The sequence below is a fragment of the Oreochromis aureus genome, linkage group 1 (assembly GCF_013358895.1).
Source record: "Oreochromis aureus strain Israel breed Guangdong linkage group 1, ZZ_aureus, whole genome shotgun sequence".
Lineage (NCBI taxonomy): Eukaryota > Metazoa > Chordata > Actinopteri > Cichliformes > Cichlidae > Oreochromis > Oreochromis aureus.
This window is the reverse complement of record NC_052942.1, coordinates 9,990,396-10,001,488: the sequence shown is the minus strand read 5'-3', so window position 1 is coordinate 10,001,488 and position 11,093 is coordinate 9,990,396. Positions and strand designations below refer to the sequence as shown.

At 37.2% G+C, this 11,093-nt stretch overlaps 1 long non-coding RNA gene across 2 annotated transcripts; it reads left to right on the top strand.

The window, feature by feature from the left end:
- The first annotated feature begins 8,692 nt into the window (after positions 1-8,692).
- On the top strand, positions 8,693-9,960 carry LOC120443497. Of its 2 annotated transcripts, none has more exons than XR_005615558.1 (3): positions 8,693-8,843; positions 9,119-9,390; positions 9,461-9,960. It is a non-coding gene; the product is annotated as an uncharacterized LOC120443497 (long non-coding RNA). The 2 variants fall into 2 exon arrangements; XR_005615513.1 differs by having other exon boundaries at positions 9,054-9,390.
- The last annotated feature ends 1,133 nt before the right edge of the window (positions 9,961-11,093 follow it).

Sequence of the window (11,093 nt, the reverse complement as noted above, 5' to 3'; positions counted from 1 at the left end):
TGAAATAGTTGTTTTCTTTTAGAATCACTCATCTTAGCAGTAGGATATACATGAAAAGAGAAAAGAAATTAAGTTTGATTGAAAATGTAAATTTTTTGCATTCTCTGGTCAACTGACTCAGTGAATCAAATCACTCAAAAAACCCGATTCACTTTGGTGAGTGAAGCGAGATCGATCAACTGCAGACCAGACAACAAACGACGGAGGCACCAGACAAGTGCAATCAAACGATGAGTTTATTAACACCGGAGAGGAACCATCAGCATATGTCTTCCTCTGACAAAAATACATCAAATGCTGGTTTTATAGCATAGAAAATTAACGCCCACACATACACGTCAATACAAGTCAAAAATACATTGTTTACAGACATGAGCACATCTCGTACATCTTAATAACTATAAACAGTCATGTAACTTCTCTTTTCTATAACACTTGCCTTTTAAGGTAATAAACTTCAAGCTTCAGGGTCTCTAAGGGCTAATAATGGACCCTCGTCACCAATCACTAAGTAGACAGAATTGGCACAGGTCTCAAAGAAAAGCAGAAGACACTTGGGCCTTCGCTCAGGCCTGCTACTAGATTAATATATGTATTGTAAGCATGCATGCAATTAACCTGCTATGTTCTCATCTTCCCTCAACATGTATCACCTGGACACTCTCACCAGTGAAGCTTAAAACCCTCTTGGATGGAACATCAACTCTAAACAAGCACAGATATGCAATGTGTATAAAATGAACTCTACCTGTGAATAGAATGGTCAATGTGATGACAAACATATTCAATGCAATATGAACCCTGTAAGGAATATTACTGATAAAATAATACTGTAAACCATGTTATTAATGCATTCATCATAAGGCAGATTATATCGTAGCAATAAAAGAATCTCTAAATCCCAACATGAGTGACTCATTAAAACTTGATTCAGTAAAAAGAATCAAATTTACCATCACTAGGTCAAAGTCTTTTCATGGGGGAGCTAGCTACTGGCTGTCCACAAGACAATTTACACTCCTCAGAAAGAAGATTCTTGCCATACTCGCAGGGGGCAAAAACAGATGTACCAAAAACTCAGCTTTAATGTTTGCTAGTAACACAGGTTAACAGCCAACTTCCAACCACCCTTTGTTGCCTAGAACCCTATTGGACACTCCCAATAGGACGTAAATCGGGGACTCTCCACCACAGCCAGCTTACAGTGGACTCTCAGAAAGACTCTCCAGAGGCCCAGAGTTATTGTAAATGTCCTAACTATCTGGAAGTTAACAACAGGAGACAGAGTCGACATTATTATCAACAGCTACCTTCACTCTGGGGAAATACAAGCAAGGGAGACCATCAGGGCCAAGATGAGTCTGTAATCATGGGTCCTATAGTTTGTTGTAACTTGATCCTTTTCTTTCATCACAGTTGTTGTGTTCCAGTTGTTCTGTCTACAAAACTTTAAAAAAGTTATCTACTGACTTTAATAAAATGTATTCTCCACTGCTATGTGATCCATTATTGTAAAAACATATTGTTGTTAAAAATGCTCAGACAAAGGAGGGTTTCAGGGAATACAGTTAAATGTTCAATTTCTAAGCCGTATGTCAGACAAAGATGCAGAGTGTAACTAGAAAAATTTGCATTTCCTGCGAAAATGCAGTGTGGATGCTTTAAAGCTGAAGCTGTCTGCTGAAACTAGCTGAAAAAGCTGAAAAGTTGCAGAAATTGTAAAAACTTTGCAGAAGCAAAGGAACTTTGCTAAAATGTAGTAACTTAGCAGAACTGTAATATCTTAGAGGAAACATAATACTTGGCAGAAATACAATAGCATAGTAGAACTTAGCAGAAATATTGTAACTTAGCAGAAACACGATAACTTCTCAAAAATACAAGAATTTAGGAGAAATAGTATAAGATAACAGAAAGAATATATTTAGCCAAACATTCTTGAACATTACAGAAATACTATGATTTAGAAAAACAGTACAACATAGAAGAAATGCTGTGATTTACCAGAGACACTGTAATATACTATGAATATTGTAATTTTATATAAATACTATGTTTTAGCAAAAATACTCCAGTTTAGCACAAATATTATAACATAGCAGAAATACTATTCTATAACAGAAATGCTATATTTAGAAAGAAAAATATAATATAGTAGAAATACTATGATTTAGCAGAAATCCTACAATATAGCTTAATAACAATGATTTAGAACAGATACTATGATTGAGCAGAATAGTAATAACTTAAGTGAAAATATTGGAAAGGTAAAATGACAAGCTGAATAAAAGGAACATGGTTAAGTTTGCTCAAAACTCATTTTTGTTTACCTCTGAAAAAATAAAATAAAAATACATTTAGGAAAAAAACAAATAAGAACAGCCAACAGATACATGCAAAATCAAATATGGATACAAAAATGTACAGAGAGAGACACACAGAATGGGTCTATGCCAGTCAACCAGTCTGAATATATTATATTTTTATCCAACAATGAGATGCTGGTCTTTGTGTGTGTGTGTGTGTGTGTGTGTCACACACACACACACACACACACACACACACACACACACACACACACACACACACACACACAGCATCAGCAGCAGAAAGTGAATAGGGGCTGTTAACAGCATGTTTCTGGGTCAGTCAAACAGCTGTGAGCTTCTCAATTTCAATCCACCAATCAGAGAGGCTGTGTGCTTTTTCCCGCCAAAACAGGTGCACCTGTTTTTACACACACGCAGCACAGAGACAGGATTTTTGCAGTCTATTTCTCATAGTCAGGATTCCCCTCAAACAAACAGCCATAAATTCCTAACCGTAGGGGCTAAAACGATCATTCTTAGACCGTTTTGTTCAGAAGACATGGGGGAATCTTGAAAAGTTGACCATTTAAAATAAAAATATGAAATATTATAGATATATGACATGATTTGGTAGAAAAACTATAATTAATCAAAAATACGATATTTGGCAGAAATACTTTTTTTTTTTTAGCAGAAACACTATATTTAGCACAAATCTTATGAAATAGCAGAAATAGTATTATTTAGGAGAAATGCTGTATTTAGCACAAATACTGAAAAGCAGCAGAAATGCTATGACTTAGCACAATAGTAATAACTTAAATAGAAAAATTGGAAAAGCAAAATGAACAGCTGAAAAAATGCTGAACATGCTAAGGGTCCCTCAAATGTAATTGTTAAATGAAAAAAAAAAATCAGCAAAAAAAAGTATAACAGTCACACAATCACAAATATGGACACATATGGAAACACACAAGCACAGAGAGACACACAAGATCAAATTCAGTCAACCAGTCTAAATATATTGAATTTAAATCATACAATAAGATGCTCCCATAAAAATTCTCTCTCGCCCTCTCTTTCTCTCTCTCTCTGTCACACGCACACACACACACAGGGAGAGACAAGCAAGTTTCTAGGTCAGTCAAGCAGCCTGGGAGCTGCTAAATTTGAATCCACCAATCAGAGAGGCTGTGTACTTTTTCCCGCCAAAACAGGTGCAGCCGTTTTTACACACTCAGCACAGAGAGAGACAGGATTTCTGCAGTGTATTTCTCATAGTGAGGATTCCCCTCAAACAAATGACCATAATTTCCTAACCGTAGGGGCTAGAACGGTCATTCTTACACCGTTTGTTCAGAAGAGATGGGGAATCTTCAAGTGTTGACAATTTATCATTAAAATATGAATTATTAAAGATATTTGACTTGTAATGGACCATAACTGAGTAGAGGCAAAGCAAAAACTGCCTTGACCTGCCCTCAAACAACGCTTTCTAACTCTAAATCTATTTGGAGTATCGATATCATTCTTTCGCTGTAAGAGACAGCAGGCTTTGGTGAACAGTCATAGAAATTTTCAGGTCTCTGTGGAAATCCAAAAAAAGATATGACAAGAGAAAAAAAAGTGGTTCATTTCAGAGTTTGAAATCTGAAGAAATCTGAGCGAAGGACGATTTCCTACCCTCAAACAAGTCTAACTCATTTCAGAACGGTAATAGGTGAGAAAAAATTCTTGAATTGTGAGCGTCAGGAGTGTCTGAAGATATACGGGACAAGCCTCATGTTTTAACTTCGCTTCGTTAAGGAGATATGACGATTCGAATATGCCTCTCATTACAGAAATCAAGCGATGATTTTGAACACACTCTCCATTGACTTTCTATGGAGAGTTTTCCGACTTTGTGTTAGTCTGAGGAGATTTGCCAAAATTCTATAAATCTCACAACAATGATGGTGACATTTTCTGAAAGCCAGCAAAAATACCTACGTTTTGATGTATAATTTGTGGAAGTTGAGTGAAAATTGAGCAAGTAGCAAGAAGTTGTTCGGACATGAAGAGAAGACTGCGAAACCTACAGTGGCACACTGGAAGCCAAGTGCATAGCAACCATAACAACACATGTATTTTCTGAAAAATCACAATTTTGCAACTCAAAACTTTAAGAGGGATAAGATGAAAATGGTAACAGATATGAAAAAGCTGAATCACATATGAATAGCCCAATAATTTGTGAACATTTTAAAGTTTGAATGGAGTTTCTATGTGAAAGTATGAAAAAGTAGTTAAGTTTCAAAAACGAGCAAGTTTTAGCAGAATTGCGGAAGTTTCCCATTCATTTCAATGGGACAAATTAAAGGAAAAAAGCTTAATATTTTAAAAAGTATAATAGCAGAAAATACCAAAAGTCATAGCAGGAATTAGCAGAAATAGCAGAATAGTTTAAAATTTGAACGGTGAAAATCGGCTGAAAATTGTGGAAGTAGTTAAGTGCCAAAAAACGTACAAAAAGTGGCAACTGGAATAATAACTAGAAAAATTTGCATTTCCTGCGAAAATGCTGTGTGGATGCCTTAACGCTGAAGCTGTCTGCTGAAAAGCTGAAAAAGCTGAAAAGTTGGAAAAAGTTGTATGGTGGTGAAAAAAAAATTGTCACCCTGAGCAGGATTCCAACCTGGCCCTCCTGGACTCAAGGTGGCTATTCATCTCACTGACCCAACTCACTCTCACAAGGAAAGAGATGGAGAGACTGGCAATTATGGTGAAATGAGCAGAAACTGCTGAGAATTGTGCTGATAAGAGGTGAAAAGGCTGAAAATTTTGCAGAAAAGAGGTAAATCAGCAGAATTTCTGCAGAAAAGAGGCAGAACAAAAGAACAAAAGAGAAAACTGAAAACAGGTTTTGCCATGAACGGGTTTTGAACCTGGCCCTCCTGGTCTCAAGGCAGCTGCTCATCTCACTGAACCAAACTCTTTCTCTCAAAAACAAGAGATGGAGAATCTGACAATTTTGCTAAATGAGCAGAAGCTGCTGAGAATTGTGCTGAGAAGAAGTGAAAAGGCTGAAAATTTTGCAGAAAAGAGGTGAATCAGCAGAATTTCTGCAGAAAAGAGGTAAAGAAGCAATAAGTTGCGCTGAAAAGAGATGAATCAGCAGAATTTCTGCTCAAAGGCGGCTATTCATTTCCCTGAGCCAAAGTCATTCTTACAAAGAAGAGGTGGAGAGACGGACAATTCTGCTGAAATGAACAGAAGCTGCTGACAATTGTGCTGATAAGAGGTGAAAAGGCTGAAAATTTTGCAGAAAAGAGGTGAATCAGCAGAATTTCTGCAGAAAAGAGGCAAAGAAGCAGAAACTTGCGCTGAAAAGAGATGAATCAGCAGAGTTTCTGCTCAAAAGAGTTGTCTTTTTCTGAATACAGCCAAAAAAGCTGGAATTTGTGCTGAAAAGGGGTGAAAAAAATGAACATTTTGCTGAAAAGGGGTGAAGAAGATGAAGAAGCTAAAGTATACTAAACCAAAGTATTTGTGCCAAAACATAGTGTTTCTGCCATATTGTGGTACTGCTACATTACAACATGAATACGGATTAAAGATGAAAGAAACTGGCAACAAATTCCTCCACTACAAACCAGTCTGATACCACTTCTTTGCAGTGTTCACGTTTACTAAGGCACTACCCAAAAGGCGCCACAAGAGGGCACTCCAACACAAGAGATGATGAGGTGAATGAGCAGAATTTCTGCTGAAAAGAGGCAGAAGGTTCTGTATGTAGAAAAAGAAACACTGTTGAACCATGTGTGAAATAAATAAAGAAATGAAATGAAAGAACAACCTGGTTCTGCTCAAATTCACCAATCAGAGGTACTGCCTCAGTCTGCTTCATCAGGCTGTGTACTTGTTTCTGCCATGGAGCGTTAACAAGAATCTGAGGTCCATATTAGAAAAGCTGCTAAAATCATAAAACTTTGCAGAATTGTAATAAATTAGCAATATAAATTACAGGTCTGTGATAGTGTATAAATTTGTAGTGAAAAAAAAACGTGGACCAAGGTGGGATTGAACCCACGACCTTTGAGCTGCAGAGCCGTGTCATTACTGATTGCGCCACCTGGAAAGGGGCGGCGATCTGAAAGACAGATACTTGGGCAGTCAGAAAATAGATCGCGGTGAGAGGCGAAAAACGCCGTTTTTGGAGTTACAAAACGTCGTGTAACTCAAAACTAGGAGGGCTAGCAGCATAATTCTTGTACTGGGTGAATCAGCGGACTTTGGTGTATTTTGACTGCGATTTTCATAGCTCGTTCTACCTCCGTCGCGGAGATATGACGAGAGAAGAAACGGCTTCATTTCCAGAGTTTGAAGACTGAGAGAAGGACAGATTTCCACCCCTCAAACAAACGTAATTCATTGCTCAACGGTAAGATAACTGTAAAAACTGCTTCCACTGTGAGTGTCAGCAGTGTCTGAAGATATATTGGCACAAGCCTCATGTCCTAACTTTGCTTTGTTAAAGAGATATGGCGATTTGAAAATGCCTCCCGTTACAGAATTTCAGCTCTGAATTTCAAAACCTCCCCATAGACTTTAAATGGGGAGTTGTCAGACCTTGTGTCACTCCGAGGCAAATTATGAAAAAACGGTAAATCTCACAATAAAGATAGTGACATTTTCTGAAAGCCAGCAAAAATACCTACGTTTTGATGTATAATTTGTGGGGGTTGAGTGGAAATTGAGTAAGTAGCAAGAAGTTGTTTAAACATGAAGAGAAAATTCAGAACGGACCAGCACTCACTCTGACTTAATTGCATAGCAACCATAGCAACGCATGTATTTTCTGAAAAATCACAATTTTGAAACTGAAAACTTAAAGAGAGATAAGATTAAAACGGTAGAAGATCTGAAAAAGCTGAATCAGACAGGAATAGCCCAATAATCTGAGAACATTTTAAAGTTTGAATGGAGTTTCTAGGTGAAAGTATGACAAAGTAGTTAAGTTTCAAAAACAAGCAAGTTTTAGCAGAATTGTGGAAGTTTCCCATTCATTTCAATAGGACAAATTAAAGGAAAAAAGTGTAATATTTTAATTAGTATAATATTAATAAACACCAAAAGTCATAGCAGGAATTAGCAGAAAGAGCAGAACAGTTTAGAGTTTGAACGGAGAAAATCGGCTGAAAACTCAGGCAGTAGTTAAGTGCCAAAAAACGTACGGAAGCAACTAGTAAATAGTGGAATAAAGAATAAAGAGAAACAGGAACTCAATAGTGTGGAAGCCCTTTTAGGGCATCCACACAATAAAGTAGGATAAAGAATAAAGAGAAACAGGAACTCAATAGTGTGGATGCCTTAAAGCATCCACACAATTAAAGTGGTGAGTGGGTTCTTTTACATTTAGATCAGGGCCGTGCAGAGACGTTTAAAGGGGCGGGTGCTCAAAGCTAAAAAGGGGCACATTGAACCAGGCTGAATAACAACAACACACATTCATCAAGAATCTAATATGGGATCGCATCATACTATATCACTGTTCTGAGGCAAAGCAAACGTAGCCTGTGTTTTACCTGATGGGTACAATGTTGCTGTTGAGGGGTTGCTGCTGCTCCTGCTGCTGATAGTGCTGGAGGGCAGCGCTGTGTTGATCTGAGACTGTAGACATTAAAAAGTCCATAGGAGAGATGGTAGCTGATTAAACAAGTGTCATAAGATAATAACAAAATGCAAAGATTGGTGACAGTGCTTGGAACCATAAGGCAACAAAAAACTGAGAAATAAACTAGACCCTGCCTGTGAGTCACTCTTTGCCTCTCTTCCTCCTTCCATCCCCTCATTTCATCTATCACTCTCCACTTGCTGTCCATCTGAGAACAAGGCACAACTTGCTATTGCAATAAACTATTATTTAATTATCCACACTTAACAACTCTTACACTTAATCTATAATAAAATGATGACAGAAAAATGTTATAGAAGCAAAACATTTCAGTTGTGCTTATTATTATTTTTATACTGGAATACCTCTTTGTGAGCTCGTTCCCGGCTCGTAACCAGCGTGTTCTGCCGTCAAGGGCGATCATTGGTTAATGGTGATCATGTGACTGATGCAAGCCAGATCCTTTTATTTAGCAAAAATGTGATTAATAGTTAAATATTATTGTTGCGGGGCACAGACAGGACTCCACACGCACACACACATTTAAAAAAAATTTTTTTTTTAAATTTAAAAAAAAAATTGCCTCAACAAAAGGGCACTTTGGGCACCCATCAGGAAAGGGGCGGGTGCTCAAGCCCCTTCCGCCCCCCCCCCGCAAGTGCCTGATTTAGATGGTCTGGAGACTATCTTTGCATGTGATGTGATGTGGCAAAGGGGTTTTGGTGCAATGACGTGAGGAGAAAAGCTGCAGAGCAGCATGTAAGACTGAAACTCTGCTTCCTCTGACATAGTTTCAGAAAATCTTGTAAATGCGGTGCTGATGTAGGATTTTCCTCTCCCCTGTATTCCCCTTTTCCTAATGTTATTCTCCATGTTATCAGGTATTCTTTTATCTGTTTTTAATTTTATTTATTCTGTTTTATTGTCTAATTTTCCTCATGTTTTAATTCAAATCACTAACTTTTGTCTTCTTTCATTTTCTTGTTTTTTTATTTTCTCTGCTTCCCCTTTTCTATTTCCTCATTTTTTCCCAATGTTTTTGAGCGTTATGCTGTTCTGTTGTTATTTTTGTTATTGTCATGATACCTCAGTCCTCTTGTTCTGGCTCACTATTTTTTTTTTATCTTTCTCTCATTGCTCTTTCTCTCCCTCTTAGTGATGTGTCGGTCGCGAACGAAACAGCTCTTAGCGCTGGTTTTTTGAGGTGAACGACGGGAGCGTGTTTCACTTTTTTTTGCTTCACGCCACACGTGAGCCTTGTGCTTGCGCTGAGCAGAGGGGGGAGGGGCGCAAACACAGCCTTATCTTTGCCGAGCAGAGGGGGGAGGGGCAGTGGTTACACTCAGTACACAGGAACTGAGCAGGAGGGAGAGGAAGAGAAAGAGAGCCAAGGGCAACAGCAAGAGACAACCTCATCACATTAGAAAGGTATAGTAATGAAAATGAGTGACACCAAGAAAAGAAACAAAATCTGGATCCATTTCAATTTTATTCACAGTGTAGAGTCTGCAAGAAAAGGATACCATAGAGCTCCACAAACAACCTGCACAGGCACCTGAGAACTGTCTACCCATCAATGCAATGGGAAGCTAACGCAGTCAGTTGAGTGTGATAGTAATGAATGATGCCAGTGTGTCTACTGCAACTGTTGCTGCTGCTGCTGCACCTACAGCACCTTGCAGTATACCACCTAAACCAGCCCAGACCTGGCAAAAATGATTGCACTTGATTTCCAACTATTTTCATTTGTGGATGTTAAAGTATTCAGAAAGTTTATTCATGCACTGAATCCTATGTATGCAGTTCCAAGCAGGAAAACACTCTCCCAAAAAATCCTCCCAGGCCTATATGACAGAGAACGTGCATCTTCTTTTGGTTTTGCGTATTAATTTATATTTTATTGTGTTGTGATCTGCAGTGTTTTGTGTTGTTTCACTTTAAATTTGTTTAAAAGGAAAAGGATGAAAATTTAAATACTTAAAAGTAGAATTGTAAATAGTTGTTTCTTGCATTTTATAATTTATTTTTTAAATTTTATGTGGAGTGAATAAATACAAGCATATTTATATGATAAACATATATAAATAAAAACACATTTTTAACATTAGTAATTCATTTTGTGCATAATTTAGTGTTGTTGTTGATAATAAATTAATTAAAACAACAAAACAACCTGAACAGCTGGTTGGGAGCCGAAAGAGCCAGCCTTTTTTTCATTCACTCTTCGCTGAAGAGAAATTGACCATGAACAATTCAAAATTTCAAGTTATTTTCTTAACATTTAGACTTAACTCAAAATTTTGAGTTATTAATTTCAATTTGTTTCCAGTGGTGGAAACAAGCTTGCCATAATTACGAGACTTGAAGAACAGATCTCAGATTAAAAACAGGATCCTACTTATACTTATATATATTTGTTTTTAAAAAGATCATCAGTCAAAAGAAGCTGATTTTGGTTTAATTCTCTCATAGCACAGAGAGAAACAAATATCACTGGATTAAAGCTGTTCAAATGTTATCTATGAGTGTGTAATAAATGTGAAATTTTGCAGTAACAGGTGTGATTACTGAAATCATAGTAGTCTGTTTGTGGCCAACTTAAAAAAATATTTTTATGTTTGGCCTATGTAAACTGATTCACCATGTTTTGCACGTAGTAATTGTTGTAGTTTGGGGCTCTTTGGAGTGTCATAGTTTTGGTTATTAAACACTCAACCTTGTTACCAGTGTGAGTCAGCTGGTAACAATGTTGAACACAGTTTAAATTTTTGGGAGAGTCACACTGAAGGCAACACACTTCTGTGTAGTTTTTATTATTAACATGTTTCTTTTCCTTCTCCCAAGCATCACTGAGATCTGTTTGTAGCTCAGTAATATTATACTTGTGCTGTAGGAAAAAAACTGATTTTACTGGACCTATGCTTTCCTTTAGAACTACAAGTCCTAAAACCCACTATGACTATTAATAAAAAATATTAATAAAAAATGAATCACACACAAATATACAATCGTGTGCTGCTCACAGGCTCATTTTACTGAACAATAAATACACAAATGCAATCACTTGAATTCATATATATTCTTTCCAGAGCTGGGGGATTGTTTTCAGTCCCCCCAGTAGTCATAAAACC